We start from the raw sequence: 16,033 nt of genomic DNA on the forward strand, positions 1-16,033 counted from the left end.
AAGCCTCGTGGCGGAGGCTCGGGGAGCTAGGAGGGGAGGGAGGCCGCGCAGGGAAGCCTCCAGGGTCGCTTCTGTTTTGTTTTCTGCACTTTTGCAAGAAATCGTTTGCGCGGTTTTGTATCTGAAAAGGTGCGCGGCCGTGACCGGTTGAAACTTGGGAGTCACAGTCTGCCTTTGTCAGTTGCCGTGGCTGCTGCCAAAATCTCTCCTCCTTTTTGAGTAAACCTTGAAACGCCTCTAAAATGTGCAGCGTGTGGGATTTGGTATTTAGTTTAGAAAAAAACTGCTGAGGCGGAACTCGATGCTCTAGTTTGAATCCGGGTCGGTGGTTTGCTGAGGGCACTGTGTGTGCCGCAGGTCGCCGTAAAGGGGGAACAGGACCTGGCCCAGCAGGTGCTCGGGTGCAGGTGTGCAGAGGTGTGACCGCACCGCCCTCCCCGTGAGTCTGGGGAGCAGGACCTTTCCTAACTCCTGCGTCTCCTGTTCAGAGACCTGCCTTGCTTCCTGATGTGGGGGACAAAGGCAAAAAGAAATGCAGGTAAAATTCAATTTCCTTATAACCTGAGTGACACATAACTTGAGTCAGGCAGAATAGAGCACTCCTCCGGGAACGCCCAACTGCCTTAATGTTAACGCTTTGCCAGAGGGGACGACTAGTGGTTTACTGACAGAGGTCGCAGGCAGGCAGGACTTGAGTCAACGTCGGTTTCATTTACAAGAAAAAAGCAATCTTATCAACAGCCGAACTTCCACAAACCCGAGGATTCAACTTCCTGGGAGCTGGACTCCACCCTCCCCTCCATAGAGTAGAAAATCTTCTAGAATCGGTCACTCCTCACCACCCCAGTGCAGCTCTTTCTGCCCACCTGTCCTGTCCCCTGCTTTTGTGCTCCACATCAAAGCCTAGCTGGCACACAATAGTTGCTCAAGAAAGCTTCGAGTCAGAAAAGGACGGACAAGTTCACCATCCTGGGGAGAGGGGAAGCTGTGTCCTGAAAACGCACCATGCCCAGGTGTGCTGCCCCCCACCCTCACTTACTGGGTTTGCCTCACCTGTCAGCACCCCCAGCCCCTCATCCGTGTGACCAGGTCCCCTCCTCCAGGCCCCCCTCGGTGACTCCTGTCACAGTCCTTTCTCTGAATGTCCACTGATGAGAACAAAGGCAAAAGAAAGAAAATAAAATTAAATTTCCTTATAACCTGCAGCCTGCTAACAATGAGGCAGGCAGGGTCTAACATTCCTCCAGGAACGCCCAAGTGTCTGAAGGTCAGTGCTTTGCTAAAAAGAAACAAATAGTTACCTGACAGAGATCACAATTGTGCAGGACCGGAGTCTCTGGAGTCTCTGTCAGTTTGCAACCATCTTAATGATTTACAAGAAAAAAAGCAACCTTACCAATTGTGAGCCCCCTCAGGAGCCTGGAAACCTGGCTTCCAAAATACCTTAGAGACTTATGCTGTCCCCAACCCCCTCCCAACCTGAAGGTCTGTAATCAGTCACCTATCACAACCCCAGTGCACCCTGTTCTGCCCACAGCTCCTGTCCCCATGCTTTAACAAGACCACCTTTTTGCGCTGAAGACGTCTGGAGAACTCTGTAGGTTGTTGGCTCCAACCCCCAACACTTGAAACCACATCATCCACCACCCTCCCAGCCCTTCCAAGCCTCTGCACTTGCTAAGCAGACCATTGTATTTTCATTCTTACCTCCTATAGTAATTGTCAAATTCCGTAGAGACAGGGAGCAGGTTTTAAACTAACTTGGTATCCTCCCCAGCCATCCTTGCTTGTCTCAGCTTACCCTCTCACTCACTAAACAGGGTGCTGTGAGCCCATGAGGGTCCTTGAGTTTTGTTCTGTGTGTGTCCCAAGTGCCTAGAACCGAGACAGGGTCCGTGCTCAATTATTGTGTATTCGGATACATTTCATTAACTGAATGTTGTCTCCACTGCAGAAGACAGCTGCTCTCAGAGCAGGTTCGCAGGGGACGGACCATCCCAGCACCCAGCCAGTGCCTGGCGTGTAGAATCCTTTCAGCGAGTGTGTTAAAAATTTTTAATTCCCCGGCACTTTGAAAAACTACATTCAAATGAGAGAATGTCTGTCTCCATGTCAAATTTCAACCACTCCTAAAAAATGCCAGAAGACCGTCAGTCACCCTAGTCACGGTCACAGGAGGCCGTATTGAGGAAGGAGGGAGACGTCGTGTTGAGTCTGTTTAAGGAGCTACTCACCTGCCAAGTATGATGTTTACTCTGCCTGGATTTAAACCACTGGCCTAACAGGCTAATCCTTTTTCCAATTGCTAGATGAAACGTTCCCCAGGCCAAGAAAAATATGCAGTTTCCTTTTATTTTTTTTTCAATATATGAAATTTATTGTTAAATTGGTTTCCATACAACACCCAGTGCTCATCCCAAAAGGTGCCCTCCTCAATACCCATCACCCACCCTCCCCTCCCTCCCACCCCCCATCAACCCTCAGTTTGTTCTCAGTTTTTAAGTCTCTTATGCTTTGGCTCTCTCCCACTCTAACCTCTTTTTTTTTGTTTGTTTGTTTGTTTTGTTTTTTTGCAGTTTCCTTTTAAAAGAGATGTAAACTTAGCAATTCTGGGACTGTCTACAGTGAAAATAAAAGAAATGAGAAAATATGGCTGCTTTCGTTGGATTTTGCAAAGTAACTTGGGAGTGTTTCTAGGTACCTTGCCGTGCCACAATTTTACCTTTTAAAGTACTTTCTTCCTTTTTAAAAAGCAAAGCAATGGGGCGCCTGGGTGGCTTGGTCGGTTAAGAGTCCGACTTCGGCTCAGGTCATGATCTCACGGTCCGTGAGTTTGAGCCCCGCGTCAGGCTCTGTGCTGACAGCTCGGAGCCTGGAACCTGTTTCAGATTCTGTGTCTCCCTCTCTCTCTGCCCTTCCCCTGTTCATGCTCTGTCTCTCTCTGTCTCAAAAATAAATAAATGTTAAAAAAAAATTTTTTTTTTAAAGCAAAGCAAAACATGGGGCGCTTGAGTGGCTCAGTCGGGTAAGCATCCGACTCTTGATTTCGACTCAGGTTATGGTCTCGCAGTTTGTGAGTTCGAGCCCCGCATCAGGCTCCATGCTGATGGTGCAGAGCCTGCTTGGGATTCCGTCTCTCTCTGCCCCTCCCTGCCTGCGTCTCTCTCTCTCTCTCTCTCAAAATAAATAAACTGAAAATTAAAAAAAAAAAAAGCAAAACAAAACAACAAACCCTACCTCTCATTTATTCTCTCAGTGGGTAGGAATTGTAGCACTGAACTCTAAACCCCGACCTAGCAATCAAGCAACGAGAAAGGCAACCAACAAAATAAACAAGCAAAATATATACTGTCTTAGTGATTAAATATTAGACGGAGAAAAAATAAACGGGGAAGGTACCTAGAGAACAAGGCCTGACGGTAATGCAGGGAGCTCCATTTTAAACAGGATGTCTTCAAGATGGAGTTTCTGTAAGCATTAGGAGGTAAAGAGTTGAAGGTGCATTCATCTGTAGAAAGAAGGAAGGATTCAGGTAGACAGCAGGGAGTACAAAGGCCCTGGGGCAGAAACCCACCTGGCGGGCTTGATGGACCACAAGAGGTCAGAGCAGCCAGAAGATGAGAGAGGAGGTGAGCTAGAAGTCAGGGCTGTGAGTTAGGGGTGGGCGTGGCAGAGAAGGATACCAGGGCCTAGAGGGCATCATTAGGGCTAAGGCTTAGACGCTGTGCCAGGTAAAAGGGTGACAGAGGATTCTGAGCAGAGGGGAAACAAGGTCACTTCCCTGCTGTGTTGAGGTGGCTGCGGCCCTGGTGGAGGTAGAGGCATCTGGGAGAGACAGCGGTGGTTGGGATTAGCATGATAACTGAGGAATGTTCAAAGTGTTTACACTCTGAGTGTGCTTTGAAAGTGGAATCTACCGGATTTGCTGTGGATTGCACGTGGGATACAGTGGGGGGAGGAGGGACAGGAGGAGCGCATGGGAGGGGGAGAGAGAGGAGCCGTGGACAAACATCCGGAAAAACGGGGTGCTGCCACGTCTCCATCAGCTCTCAGGCGACAGTCGTCTCTGTCTAGAGCAGGGATCCCTGACCTCAGCACGGCCACACACGGGGGAGGGGGGGGGGTCCTGTGACGGGTAGCAGCGCCCCGCCTCTAACCACCAGATGGGAGGACTAACACCCTAACACCCTCTCCGTGGTGACAACCAAGATATCTGTTCAGACCACGCCCGCTGTCCCCTGGGGGGCAGAATGGCCTTCAGTTCAGAACCACTGCTGTAGAATAATACCAATGCACTTTAAAATTCATCGTTAAATTTCTCAGAGGTGAACATCACTCCTGGTTATTTCCTTTTTCCTCTTTTTAAGTTTATTTGAGAGAGAGAGAAATCGGGGGAGGGGCAGAGAGAGAGAGAGAGAAATCGGGGGAAGGGCAGAGAGAGAGGGAGAGAGAAATAGAGGAGGGGCAGAGAGAGAGGGAGAAAGAGAGAGAGACAGTGTATCCCAAGCAGGCTTTGCACTTCCAGCACAGAGCCCAGACGCAGGGCTCGACCCCACGAACTGTGAGATCATGACCTGAGCCGAAATCAAGAGGCTTGTGGCAGAGGCCACGTCTAAATCGGAGGTCCTGCCCTGCACCACGCCATCTGCGCAAGGACCCCAACGTTCACAGCCATAAAATATTCATTTCTTTCTCCGTGGTTCACATCCACAAGACCCAGGTTCCCCTTCAGAACAAAAGCGATTTATATATAAAGTGTTCTCTACATGTACCAGCGGCCGCTGAAGATGCTACCCCTCATTATCGTGGACACAGTGGGTTGAGCCATCGCATCCTAAGATATGAGACAGTTTTGCCCACTTGTCCAGTCATTTCTGTAAGCTAATCTGCTACAGCCAGAATTGCCAGGTGAAGCATGTGTAAATTGGGTCAGTCAGGATGAGGTTCTCACTGACAGGGACAGAAAGCCCCAAATAACTGGAGTTTAAAAGAGACAGACATTTATTTCTTTCACAAAAAAGTTCTGAGGTAGACCATCTGGGGCTGGCCTGGCAGTCTGTTCTGCAAAATCCTCAGGACTCCTTCCAGCTCACAGCTCAGCCAGCTCAGAGTCGACTCTCACCCTCCAAGTCCCGGTTGGAGCTCCAGCCATCACAGCCACATTCCAAGCAGCAGGAGTAAGGAAGGACAGGCAGAGTGTCAAACAGGTGACACATGATACTTTTGCTTATATCCCATTGGCCATGAGTTAGTCACATGGCCATACCTAGCTGCAAGGAAGGCTGGGAAATGTAGTCTTTAACTCTGAGTCATCATGTACCCAAATAAAAATTCTGTAATTAGGAAAAGGAGAAGTGGGGGGGGGGGGTGGGAGACAGGAATTTCTGCCACCCACATGTAAAAAACTCAGCTGACATTGCTCAAAATGCCTCAATGCCAAAAATATGATTTCATTGTATACTTCCGTTAATACTGATTTACAGTATTCTCTTCTCCTGGGTGGCGAATGAGCCTTCAATTGTTGCCAAAGCTAACTGATAATCTCCCTGGGGTTCGGTGGGCAGATGCACTGAGAGTAGTGATGTCAGCATGGGATTCTGCACAGAATAGCAGCGTGTGTGCTGAATATTTCCCCTGTCTGTCCAACACCCTCCCAATATCCGGTGACAAAGCTTAATCTTTACCAACATGGTAGGTAGAAGTAGGTCTCATTTCCATTTGTGCTTCTTTGATCATCAGTAAGGTCAAAATCGTTATTTAAAAATCTGCTGGTCAGAGAGCCGGAGTGTCTCAATCGGTTAAGCGTCTGACTCTTGATTTGGGCTCAGGTCATGATCTCAAAATTCATGACATTAAGCCCCTCGTTGGGATTCTCTCTTCCTCTCTCTCTCTGCCTGTCCCCCCGGCTCGTGTGCACTCATGGCACGCAAATACTTTCTCTCTCTCTCTCAAAATAAATAAATAACCTTTTTTTTTTTTTTTAATCCATGGTCAGGGGGCACCTGGGTGGCTCGGTCGGTTGAGTGTCTGATTTCGGCTCAGTTCGTGATCTCGCAGTTCGTGAATTCCAGCCCCGCATTGGGCCCTCACTGACAGGCTGTCAGCGCACAGCCGGCTTCGGATCCTCTGTCCCCCACTCTCTGCTCCTTCCCCACTGCTCTCTCCCCCAAAGAAATAACTATTTAAAAATAAATAAATAAATAAAAATCTACTGGTCGTTGGTGGGTTTCCTTTTCTTAATTTCCCATTAAAAACCCGTGAACACTTTTTTTAAATCATGGTGCTACTATAGATTTGCCATTCTTCAAAATAAAAGATTGGAAGTCATATGTGTATCATATGTAAATGAATTTCCAACACATACACACAAAACATGTAAAGCGAATACCTGTAAGTGAATTTCTATGAAATATAACATATAAAAGTTTATATATATATACATACACAAAACTCAACCATGTCAACCTTGTTGATGGTAGTTTTTTTTAATGTTTATTTATTTATTCTGAGAGAATGACGGAGAGCATGTGCAAGTGAGTGGGGGAGGGACAGAGAGAGAGAGAGAGAGAGAGAGAGAGACAGAATCTGAAGCAGGTTCCAGGCTCTGAGCTCCGAGCTGCCAGCACAGAGACCAAGCGGGGCTGGAACTCACTAATCGTGAGATCATGACCTGATCCGAAGTCAGACACTCAGTCAATTGAGCCCCCCCACCCCGGCGCCCCAAACGTACGTGTACTTTTATTTGTAGGTACCAAACGTACCAGTCTTTCCTGCACAGTTTCTGGCCATTTCAATATCCGTCGTGATCCCTTCAATTTACTGCCGAAGGCCTGGTGTCAGCTGAGTGTGGAGAGACGACAAGAGAATGGAATTGGGAACCCTGTTGGCTACGTTTTAACCAAGCAAATCAGGGCAAGTGTTCCAAGTGGTCCTGCACTCTTTTCTCACCTACCAAATGTGCATGGTACCTCCCAGCCCCCGGGAGGCGTGTGATCCTGTACACAGGGGTGCATGGGAGATGTCAGATCCCTATTCCCTCCCTGGGGGGAGCCCCCCCACTTCGACCAACACCCCCTCAGCCGGCACCAACAGCACCCAGCATGATGAATCAGGCCCTCAGGGACAGCAACCCACCCCAGCTTGGGCAGGAAACTGTGGGTGTTTATGGAGTCGGTCTTCCGTTTCAGTTTCAGAATCCACCACCCCGAGTCTCTGCTCTTCCCTTCCTTGGAGTCAGTGGATGACCCCAGGGCTGGATTCCCGGATTCGGGATTGGGGAAGCAATGCCTCGGGACCCTTCTAGGGCCGCTGGGCAAACCACGGTCACAGAAAGACTATTTGTTTGGCATAAACGTCTGCACACAAGTTAGGGGGTGAGGTGGGAACCTGACTGAGAACATTTGAAAACTCCCTTCCCAGCTTAAAGAAAGTGAAACAAAATACCCAAAGCGGCAATGATCTAACTAGCAATACAGGCTGCTATTGTAGCTCAACAATCTGCTTCTTCCTAGATTTCAAAATAGAATCTCATCTAATTTGACACCAATGCCTTCTTCCATCAGCTCGTTTTCTGTTTATCATAAAAACTATCCAAAAACTTCAAAACAAATTTAAAGAATTTTGTAGAAATGGAAAAGAAGCCAATACAAAATTCCAAAAATGGTAGATTTCTAATACATATATTTTTTAATTTTTAAAAATGTTTTATTTATTTGGGGGGGGAGGGGCAGAGAGAGAGGGAGACACAGAATCCGAAGCAGGCTCCAGGCTCTGAGCTGTCAGCACAGAGCCCGACGCGAGGCTCGAACCCACGAACCCTGAGATCACGACCCGAACCGAAGTTGGACGCTTAACGACTGAGCCACCCAGGTGCCCTTAGATCCTGTCCCCTGTACCATCAGTCCGTCTTCCCGATGGCCCGCCCGGCCTCTGCATCATCTGCTGTCACCACCCCTGAGTCACACACTCTAGGGGAAACCTGAAGTTAGGTCCTGCCCACGAATGCCGGAACTGGTCTGGGGTCAGCCCCGCAGCATCCTCCTTGGTGCTATCTCCCAGTGCGTCCATTCTGTCTATCCCTAGCCCAGCTTCATCCAAATCTGGGTGATTCCATAGGCAGATCCCCAGAGTGTGGGTCATCTGTTCTGTCCTGACCCTGGTTTAAGCATCTCTCAGACACCCTTGTCTGTCTTGTGATGAACACGGGTCTTTACATTTCTGTCCCCAGAACAGACTGCAACTTCCTTGGGGACAAGCACGTTGACATATTGTTCCCTGGTGTATTCGTCTGCCCGGACGGCTGTGCCCAGTGCCACATCCCGGATGGCTTAAACAACACACAGTTATCTCTTCGCAGTCCCGGAGGTCCGAGGTCAAGGCCAGCCGGACTCTGCCAGGCATGGCTGGTGCTGCTGTTCCCAGGAGAACCTGTGCCCAGCCGCCCTGTCCCTTGCCAGCAGCATTGCGCCATTTGGCTACAAGTCAAGAGCGGAGATGTGACCCCTTCCTTTCCTCTGTGTAACAGACCAGCTTGTCTGTGCCTCACCTCTTGACTGACCTCAAGTCTGGGACCTCATCCTGGAGGATGTGCGTCTGTGGGGAGAACTCTCAAGGGCTTCGAGGACAGAGAGAGGAGGGGGAGAGGCCAGCACTGCCATGGGGGGCCTCAGGCAGTCAAGTCCCAGTCAGGTCCCAGCCTCTCCCCTCCCCTCTGTCTCTGGCCCTGGCGGAGATGCCCCTTTCCTCCCTGGGCCCATGGTTTCTCTGGGGTCCTCCTAAGCTGGGACGCCCCTCCTGCTCACTGCTAAGACATGGGTCCTTAGCATCTGGCTGTTCCCTATTCAGTCCTGAGAACCCGCTCTCAGGGATGGTTTTCCTCAGTCCAGGCCTGTGGTTCTTGAAGCACCCCAAGTTCTCCGGCCCCAGCCCCACGCACGGTCAGGAACTCTGGGTGGGGCCCAGGCCTCCAGGTGAGTCTGAGCAGCTCAGGCTTGGGACCCCTACTCCTGGGGGCCCTGGGGCTAATCTCCCCAGCCTCCTTGGCCTCCACCCACCAGGCCCGGAGGCTCGCGGGCCACCGCAGGAATCCTCTGCCCCTGTGCAAAAACGGGGCGGTGTTTGCTCAGAAGGGTGTTCCCTGGGCCACACGGTTCCAGCTTGTGTGCAGAGTAACGAGGACTGAGGGGCCCGGAGCTCACAGGACATCGAAGCCCTTCTGTCTGCATTCCTGCCTCTTTTGCACGGGGTTCCCAGCAAAGCTCCTCCAGGAGGCCTAACCTGGCCACCCGGACAGCAGAGTCCCGGCAGGGAAACTCACACTCACATGGCACACACCTTAAGAGAAAGGTCCTCCCTCCCACCCGGGCCTCAGGCTTCCGAGGTCAAGCTTCGCCTCCATGTTTGGAAATGCACGCAAGAGACTTAACTACTCCGTCTGCTAAGGGGGCTTCTGGAAAGTTGTGGGTTTGGGTCTTTGCTGGGTTTTGCGTTGCCCTTGCTCTTTGACCCTTGACTTCCCCCCAAACCTGTGCAATTTTCTCTTCATCCTTCCCCTTGTCTGACATGCAGGCTTAGCTTTTGCTTTCAACGGCTCGACTTCCTCTTGTGAAACAGTGACCTTCCCTGTGCCCAGAGAACAAGGAACTCCAAGTTCACTGCTTTTGATTTTTCAGTAACCGATTGAGTGGATGCTGAATGTTTCTAAGACACTGTACGTGAAAGTCTTTTCCACACGGTGCTATCCCGTCCGCGATTACCTCTTCGGTCTCCCAGCGGACGGCTTCTTGTTCTTTTAATTCTCTGCGAAAGAGCTACTTTTCCTGGGGCGCCGGGGTGGCTCAGTCGGTTGAACGTCCAACTCTTGGTTTGGGCTCAGGTCATGATCTCCTGGTTCTTGAGATTGAGCCCCATGTTGGGCTCTGTGCTGACAGCCTGCTTGAGATTCTCTCCCCCCGCCCTCTGCCCCTTCCCCACTCATGCTCTCTCCCTCCCTCTCTCTCAAAATAAGTAAATAAAAACATTAAAAAATAACTACTTTTCCTGGCCTTTAATGGCTACGCCCACCTTGTGAACTACCCCCTTCTCCTCTTGTACGTTTCTTGTTTTCTTCTTCCTCACTGAGTCTCAGCTGGAATTTTGAGCCATGATGGGCAGGCTTCTGAGCAAGGGGCTTCCTCCCTTGTGTGGCTAAAACTCCTCCATTCTCCACAAGACTCGTGGTCACTAGCTGTTCCACTTCCTCCAGAAAGCCTGCCCTCCACGTGCCCCGAAACTGCTCTCACCCACGTCACCGGGGACCCACCTCACGGTCACTTCAGCCACTCAATACATTTGTGGCCTTTGACCCTGTTTCTGGCTTCTCTCTTGACAATCTGTAGCTTTCCTGACAATGTATGCCTTGGCCTCCCCAGGGCTCTCCCCTCATCATGTGGGTTTGCTTTTTATTTTAATTTCATTTTATTTTTTCTTTTTTTTTTTTTTTTTTTTTTTTTTGAGAGAGAGAGAGAGAGAAAGAGACAGAGTGCAAGCAGGGGAGGGGCAGAGAGAGAGGGAGACACAGAATCCAAAGCAGGCTCCAGGCTCAGAGCTGTCAGCACAGAGCCCGACACGGGGCTCGAACTCACAAACCGCGAGATCATGACCTGAGCCACCCAGGCACCCCCACGCACCATACAGTCGATAAGTGTCCCGTAAGTCTTTATCTGTGCACTGAAACTCCGTTACGTACAATATTCTCTACCTTTCCTTGGAATGGAACATTGGCCCCTCCGGAATCAAACCTAAATCCTGCCAAGAGTAGACTTGTAAAAACAGACCTTCTTAAAGACTAGAATTTCTGAAGATCTGAAAAAAACTAAATAAACAATGAGCATAATGCCTGCTGAAAAAGAAGGTGACCCTCATCTCAGGACGTTAAGCCAGGGCTGCGACTGGTGCCCGTAAGCCACCACTTGGTCTAATCGCAGGGTTTCATGGTTCTGGTAAATTTCTTGAATTGCATCCCTGTGAGGTTTGGACCTTCCGGGGAAGAGACCATCACGACCCACACGTGGGCAGACATGGGGCAGCAGACAGCTGTCTTCAGGGGGCAGCAGGGAGGGGGTGTTGCCAACCCCAGGATTGCCCTTCTTGATTCGTATCGTTGGGGGAAACGCTTTCCCTCTACCGGTGCAGACCCAGTGGCGGGGGCCTGGACACTTAACAACAGACAGGAGAAAAGAGGGCAAGTTTATTCATGCACATGTGAGGTCTCTCACTGCCCCTGAGCAGTGAGAGAGCAGGGTCCATGTGACAACCATAGGGTGAGGGGGGCAGACAGGGCTGCTGTGGGGAGACACTGAATTCTTAGGGGGAGATGGGAGGTGTGGCCGCTGTGGAAATGTCTGCCAAGGCAACTTCCCATCCTGGGGCCAGCCAGTCTCCTTCCCTGTGGGGGTGAAGCTGCTTTCTCAGACGAAGCTTCTTTCTGAATCCGCTGTATGTTACCTATCTCCAGGCAGAGCTCTTGCCTGCAATGTGACCAGAAGGATCCTTCTTCAGGGCCTCAGTGGAGCCCAGAGCTGAGCTCCCACTCCCGTGGGCATTGCCCAAGGCACCCTGGGTTGTGCTCAACAAGACCCCCAGGCTCTCCAGGGGGCCCACGGTCCAGCATTCCTGGCAGGACACGGGCAAGATTCCCACGCTTCGTTGTGCAATGCAGGCGTCATCTTTAAGAGGAAAGATGCGTACTTGCTGGGTCTGTCTGTGTCCCTCCAATGCATGCGGTGAAACCCTAGCACCCAAGGGGATGATGGATTAGGAGGGGGGCATCTGGGAAGAGATTGGGTCATGAGGTAGAACCCTCCTGAAGGGGGTTAGTACCCCTGGGAGTTGACCCCAAGACAGCCCCTGCCGCTCCCACCCCAAGAGGGCGCAGTGAGGACATCTCAGCAGACACTAGACCAGCCCGCACCCTGATCTGCCTCTGGCCTGCAGAGCTGCGTAATTTGTAAGCCACCCCCGTGTGTGGGACTCTGAGCGGCCTCAATGGACTGAGATAAGACATTTTTTCTAAGACTACCCAAGGGGAATAAATGTATTTTCATTTCCCAGATGCTTCCTGTAGCTTTCATCTGCAACCAGAGCAGACGGGAATCTGAAGACAGCACTGTCCCCACTGCAATAACCCACCAGAGCCAGGGGGAGCCCCCATGGCCCCCAGGATCGGCCAGCTTTGAAGAAAGGCACCTCGCCGCTCAAGCTCCGGCGTGAGCGTCTCATCATTTACAGGCACTAACTTGCCCACAGTGTGGTTCTGAAATACATTCAGAAATTAGCTCAGCAGATTTCCTGTGCATCCTCAGGTGGTCCTGTGGTCCTTCTCTCCCCCCGCCCCCCCACCTGATTCCATTCTCAGTTTCCCTGGATGCCATGGGCCCTGGTGACTGTTCTATGGCTGGAGAGCAGAGCCAGACCACCTCGTCCCAGGCGTTAATCATCCAGAACGGTATCTGAGAGCCAGCCAAGGTGCTCGGGTCTGCGTTTCAAGTCACTTTTTATTCCTTAGAGGAGCTGGTTATTTTTACTGTACCACCGGACACACGCTTCTACAGCAGACCCGGGCTTGACGATTAAGGAACGAATTCATACTTCAAGCCACCTGAGTAAGTATTAGCACGGGTCTCGATAATCTAGCAAAGCCATGAGGGACTCTTTACAAGGCCAAGGTAGTTTTCAGGAAGTACGAACGGGGCTGATCCGAGGTTTTCAGACGAGGGCAATGAACACGGTGCGGGGGGTGCTGACCCTTCTGGACCCCCGTGCTTTTGTCCACTTGGCACATCTCCTACAATGAATGCACATTACTTCTGAAAAGAGAAAAAGCAAATCTAAAGTTAAACTTAATTTGAACCAGGAAAAGTGGGGTGGAAGTTTTGGAAAGGACCAAAGGGAAAGCTGAAAATTCATCGTATGTACTTTTAATTGAAATTGAATTTTCTGGCATCATTCAAGTATTTACTGGCTTTGGGGGGCAGGGAGAAGGGGAGGGTGTGTGGCTCGTGAAGTGTGTTCAAATGGTGGGATTCGGTCCCGTTCTTACATGACAGGTCTTAACAACTACTCTTTGATGAAGGTGGAACCATTAAAAATAATGGTTGAGGAGACGCGGGGGGAGCGGGGCTCAGTCAGTTAAGGGTCCAACTGCAGCCCAGGTCATGATCTCACGGTTCAAGGGTTTGAGCCCCGTGACCGGCTCTGCTCTGTGTGTGGAGCCAACTTGGGATTCTCTCTTCCACTTTCTCTCTGCCCCTCCCCCACTCACAAGGGCACATTCTTTCTCTCTAAAACAATTTTTTTTTTTTTGAAGAAAATAGATGTTGAACCATATGAAACCAGCACATGAGCTTTGATGACCTAAAAATGGAGATTTCAGGGGCGCCTGGGTGGCTCAGTCGGTTAAGTGTCCGACTTCGGCTCAGGTCATGATCTCACGGTCTGTGGGTTCGAGCCCCATGTTGGGCTCTGTGCTGACAGCTCAGAGCCTGGAGCCTGCTTTGGATTCTGTGTCTCCCTCTCTCTCTGCCCCTCCCCCGCTCACACTTTGTCTCTCTCTCAATAATAAATAAACATTAAAAAAATTTTTTTAAATGTAGATTTCATGTGGTTCAACCAACAACTTGGTCAGTTTAACTATGTTTCTAGATGATGTCTACTGGGTTGGTTTAAACATGTTTCCTTTCAGGGCGCTTGAGTGGCTTAGTTGGTTAAGTGTCCAACTTCGGACAGGTCATGATCTCACGGTCTGTGGGTTCGAGCCCCGCATCGGGCTCAGTGCTGCCAGCTCAGAGCCTGGAGCCTGCTTTGGATTCTGTGTCTCCCTCTCTCTCTGACCCTCCCCTGTTCATGTTCTGTCTCTGTCTCAAAAATAAATAAACATTAAACAAATTTTTTTAAAAATTTTTTTTTTTTCAACGTTTTATTTTTATTTTTGGGACAGAGAGAGACAGAGCATGAACGGGGGAGGGGCAGAGAGAGAGGGAGACACAGAATCGGAAACAGGCTCCAGGCTCTGAGCCATCAGCCCAGAGCCTGACGCGGGGCTCGAACTCACGGACCGCGAGATCGTGACCTGGCTGAAGTCGGACGCTTAACCGACAGCGCCACCCAGGCACCCCAACAAATTTTTTTTTAAATAATAATAAACATGTTTCCTTTCAGCTGCAGAAATTAAAAATGCTCAGCCTTAGCCTATGCCAACACCCCACCGGAGAAGGCAAGGGCCAGCTGCATTTCAGGGGCACTTTCTTTCTTTTTTTTTAATGTTTATTTATTTATTCTGAGAGAGAGAGCAGGGGAGGGGCAGAGAGATTGAGGGTGGGAACGTTCCAAACAGGCTCCTCACAGTCAGTGCAAAGCCGGACACGGGGCTTGAACTAATGACCCTGGGATCATGACCTCAGCCGAAGGCAAGAGTCAAATGCCCAACTGACTGAGCCCCCCAGAGGCCCCTCAAACACGACAAAGCAAAAATAAACAATACATGAGATTGCATTATCCAGAAATAAACCAGTGTTACTTAGTGTAGTGGAAAGATCTTTCCAGATATTTCCCGACTCTGCCCTCAAATACGTCTGTTCCCAGGAAGCCTTACAGGTGGCATCACGGGAAGGGGTGCTGGGGTCTGAGTGTGGTGTACCAGGCCCTTCACACGCCTGTCACGTTGCTTCTGGATCCCCACCCTTGACGAATATCCCCTTGCGAGTTTCTTTCTGAGTCTGTGGGACTAAGTCCTTGAGGTAAATTCCCAGAAGTGCGATTGCCTAACCCCTGCCCCAATTTCATTGTTCTCTACAAAATTGCAAAACCCATACATACTTGGTTTTTTTTTTTCTTTCAATCAAATAGTGCATAAGAATGCAAAGTAAAGGGGCCCCTGGGGGGCTCAGTCAGTTAAGTGTCTGAGTCTTGGTTTCAGCTCAGGTCATGATCTCACGGTTGTGTGAGTTCCAACCTGGCAGCGGACTCTGTGCTGACAGAACAGAGCCTGCTTGGGATTCTCTCTCTCCTTCTGTCTCTGCCCCTCCCTCGTTCATGCTGTCTCTGTCTCTCTAGGAATAAATATTTAAACTTAAAAAAAAAAAAAAAAGAATGCAAAGTAAAAATGAAATGGCCCCTGATTCTCAGCCATTCTATAAGACTCCCAGGGGTGGTTGCTGTAAATAGTTAAGAGGGACTTTAATGAAGCAAGTTAGGGTTTAAATCTCTGTTCTCTCTCTTAATAAATATTCAACCAGGGAAAGGCTCTTAGTCTGTTTAATGCTTAATTTCCTCATCTGACAATGAAGTTAGTATCTGCTCACCTCTTCTCAGGGAGTTTTAGGACACTTAAATAAAATATATGTGAAATGGAACATTCACCAAAATGTATCTGTACACAGATCACGATGGAAATATCCATAATTGTCAAAGATCTGAAATCATTCATGCCGGACCTTCCAGGTAGAAGACAATTAAGTAGAAAACAAACAGCAAAAGGAGAGGTAGAAAACGCAACGAAAAGCAAGAAAAAACGACCTGTGGTACTGATCCATTGGTACAGCTGCTACGACCTCCTTTTTCTTAAGGACTAACATACTTTTTACTAGCTGGCTGAGCTGGGTGAGCCCAGGCAGTTATGGGGATATAGTAACCAGAGTGGCCCAATCATACTCAGACCCCAGCTCTGCCACTGGCTGGCGCTTGGGTGTCGTTTTCTTCCGCAGGAACGTGGCATTTCCCCCGCAAAAAAAAAAAGATCCATTAGAGTCCTAACCCCTAGTGACTCAGATGTGACCTTATGTGGAATGGGGTCATTGTGATGCAGTTTGTGAGTCTGAGATGAGGTCACAATGGGGTGGCGTGGGCTCCTAACCCGATGTGACTGGTGTCCTTAGAAGAACAGGGCCATGTGATGACTCAGACACGCAAGGAGGATGATGTGACAACGGAGGTGATGGAGGTGAGGCAGCTGTCAGCCGAGGGTCGCCAAAGGACACCAAGGGTCACCTGTAACCAC

At 49.8% G+C, this 16,033-nt stretch overlaps 1 long non-coding RNA gene across 1 annotated transcript; it reads right to left on the reverse strand.

Annotated features, from left to right (window-relative positions):
* Positions 1–12,515: 12,515 nt before the first annotated feature.
* On the reverse strand, positions 12,516–15,782 carry LOC123599763. The gene is made up of 2 exons (XR_006713286.1): positions 15,553–15,782; positions 12,516–12,845 (listed from the first exon to the last, which is right to left on the reverse strand). It is a non-coding gene; the product is annotated as an uncharacterized LOC123599763 (long non-coding RNA).
* Positions 15,783–16,033: the final 251 nt, after the last annotated feature.

This window comes from Leopardus geoffroyi, chromosome A1, assembly GCF_018350155.1.
Source record: "Leopardus geoffroyi isolate Oge1 chromosome A1, O.geoffroyi_Oge1_pat1.0, whole genome shotgun sequence".
NCBI lineage: Eukaryota > Metazoa > Chordata > Mammalia > Carnivora > Felidae > Leopardus > Leopardus geoffroyi.